The following is a 3,602-nucleotide window of genomic DNA, read 5'->3' as shown; positions in this document are numbered from 1 at the left end:
GGACGGCCCTATCTTCGTTTTTATCAACCAAGGCGATTTCCAGAGCTTCCAGGGGGCGATTCCATCATTCCAGCTTGTATCAAGATCACCTACATGCTTCATATAATCCATATCGAAGATCTTACGATGTCGAGGCTCGACTAATCTCCTAAAATCTCACCCGGGGATGTATAGTTTGTAACTCTTTCAGTTTTCTCATGTGACTAAGAACACTTATGTATAATTGTTTATGGTTGATATATTATTATTGATGTTTGGTATTTCTGTGTGTTCAATCGGTTTAGGTTTACATTGATTTAAACGATTCGTTACCAGTTGCTATAATATGTGATCATATGACTGTTTGATTAGATTGAATACGATAAAACATATAATTCCCCTTAACTGAGTCACACTGGCAGGGACTGTTTGATAACCAGTGTCGTGTGTAAAGGAATTGTTGATGTCTAAGGTTTTGTCTGATTGGTCAGTCTGTAGTTAACCTCTAATAATTAATCTATTAGGTTGCATGAGATCACTATAGATTGCTTACTTGAATTCCCGAGTGTGATTTCCTTTTATTAATTGATTGAAACTCGTTTGATTGTTCGTTTGCTTAATTCTAAACTAAACTATTTGCTTGTGCGATCAGCACTAAAATCTGTTACTTCATAATATTAAATCTGTTACACGATTTGCATTTACCACATACTCTTGGTGGATACGATACCTTACTTTTCCTAGCTACTTAGGTTAATTAGGTTTTTGCATGACTCGAACGACGGTCATCAAAATGGCGCCGTTGCCGGGGAGTTAGTGCGCTTAGTGTTTTTCGTGTTATTTGATTTTTGTGTTAAATTTTAATTTTATTCTTAATTTTTGTTTTCAGTTTGTAGTTTAAATTTTATCTTTCTATTTTACGCGGGGTGTGTTGTTTGTGCAGATAACAGGTTTTTGCACACCTGCCACTCGGGCAGACAGTCACCGTTAATTTTCAAACCCAAAATTGAGTGAGTAGCTCGGCAGACGCGATCCCAAAACAGAACCTCAGAAATGGAAAATCAAGATCAGAATCAAAACCAACACCAAAACCAAAACCAGAACCAAAATGAAAACCAGAACCAAGACCCACTCCCACAAAATAACGCGTTTCACCCAGACAACATACCTCCACCACTAGACTTCAATAACCAAAACGACCAAAATAACTCAGCTCGTACTTCTAGAACCCGAAACCGAAACCGAAACCAAAACCAAAACCAAAACCAAAACCTTGACCAGGATGAACCAGCAGTCCCACATAACACCCCTAACCGCAGAGTTCGGCTTAACCTTGATGATGCTGTTCCTAGCATTCCGACAGAGGATGAAGAAGAGGGGGACGAAAATGATGTGAACCGGGGTTTGGAAGTTGAGGAAGAGGTTAACTAGTGGGTTAGAAGGAATTGGGCAGTTGAGCCCGAGAATGAGGGTTTTGAGATGGAAAATGAGGGAAATCAGAACTGGGATGAAGTAGTGGAAGAGCCAGTGAATCAGAGACGGGCTGAAGCGGTTAACATAAATGGCCTTGGTCGAAACAGAGTGAATCGGGCGGAACGGACCGAAAGAGTTCGTAACATTCAGGTTAACAGGGGCGGTTTGGTAAATCCCAGGGGGCAAAGGAGGAATTTTGTGGCCCCGGTTCAGGGTGTTAACAGTCGGTTCAGACTGGCTATCTCCGATGGAGCATCCCCCTTTGGTCCCACAGAAACGAGTGTCGTGACAGCAAAATTTTAAGTCCTGGACATCATACATTAATATTGTTCCACATTTTCACGGGATAGCCTCTAAGGACCCGTATTCTCACTTGTCCGATTTTTAGGCTATTTGCGGGTCGATTGATGATGGTACTTATGATCAGGATGAGGTTCGGTTGTGGTTATTCCAGTTTTCCCTAAAAGACAAAGCAAAACACTGGTTTAACTCACTACCGATTCACAATATCAGAAATTGGGCTGAGATGCAGCAGGTGTTTCTGAGCGAGTATTATTCACAGTCGAAAATGAGCCATGCCTGAATGGATATTCGCTACTTTTCACAGTTATTGGGCTAGTTATTTCATGAAGCATTCACCGGGTTTAAAGAGATGATCAGAAAATGCCCACATCACCAGATTGAATTGTGGGAATTGGTGAAATGTTTTGTAGATGGGTTGACATACGAGGACCAAAAGCATCTAAAAGCCTCGTGTAATGGTCAGTTACTGAATCAGCCTAAGAAAGATGATTGGGATTTCTTAGAGTTTATGTGTGAAGACTCCAAGCAGAAGCAGCAGTTGAAAGACGAAGGGGCTGTTTGGTTGGATCTTAATTAGCCTCTTAATGGTTCAGATCTGATTCAGTCAGATTAAGAGTGTTTGTTTGATAAAAAATTCACATCCCATTCAGCTCTAAAACAACGCTGAATGACTCTGAATGAGAAAAAAAGACCTAATTACCCATTCCAGTCGTTCATTCCATCTTCTGTTCTTCTAGCAACCAACGCTCACAACCGCCATCATCGCTTGTTGAAGCTCGATTTTTGCCAGATTACAAGCACAACCAAGTATGATTCCTGTCTCCTACTCGATTTATGCTCTTCTATTTCTCTACCCTAGTAGATTTCTGTTTTCCAACCAGGTTCGGATATGGTTCGATTAGCCAGATTGAGAAGCTAGGGTTTTGTTCAGTTATGTTAAATCTTATCAAGATTCTTCAAATTACAATATTAGTACAATATTAGTAGGGTTAATTACATCCCTAACTGACTAGTTTGTTCAATTGGTGAGTCATAAAATGCATGTTTATTTAGTTTAATTAAACCTATATTGATTATTTGGAATGACTTAGAATGATAAAATGATTGAATTAAATACTAGAAACTTGTCCGCCCACAAGGTGTTTGATGAAATGCCTCAATTTGAAAAATTGTAGAAAACGACTAATTCGATGCTAGTTGTTTAATAGATTATTAGGACGAGTTCAAATGAACATGAAAGCATGATTTACTTCATCAGATCATGTATAAATTAGTTGTGGTATTTCTTTTTTACTTTTTTTTTTATGTAAATTTATGGGGTTTTGATGACGGGTTTGAGGTATTTCTTTTTTACTTTTTTTTTGTTTTAACATGGTGTCGTTTTTAACCCTAACCTAATCGACTGCAAGAATCGCCTGACCCAAACTCGTTTACAGAACTGGAGTTGAATTCATGCGAAACCTTAATAAACAACATTTGCTTTACACGAACTCGATTATAAAATAAGTGAATTTCAATCGAATATTGTTGTTTGTTGACTGAAACCACATGTGGAGTCTCATGAATTGTAGGTATAATCTGAAAACACAATAGCTCTACTATGTACATTGATGTTTGAGGCCTGGACTTGAACTCTGTAAAAGCGTCTCAAGGTTAGCTCAAATTCAACCATTCAATGTTTATTTATATCTAACGGGCCAACTTAAAATTCGCTTATATACGAGTATGTAGTGTATATATATGTATATATATATATATATGTGTGTATGTTGTATAAAAATATATAATAATGCATATATATATAAGCGGACTGGACCGGAATCTTAAAAGGGCAAATGTCGTACCTA

Source organism: Bidens hawaiensis, unplaced genomic scaffold (assembly GCF_021521415.1).
Source record: "Bidens hawaiensis isolate Kalapana, Puna unplaced genomic scaffold, B.hawaiensis_p1.1 tig00000702_1, whole genome shotgun sequence".
NCBI classification, from domain to species: domain Eukaryota; kingdom Viridiplantae; phylum Streptophyta; class Magnoliopsida; order Asterales; family Asteraceae; genus Bidens; species Bidens hawaiensis.
This window is presented reverse-complemented; position numbering follows the sequence as displayed.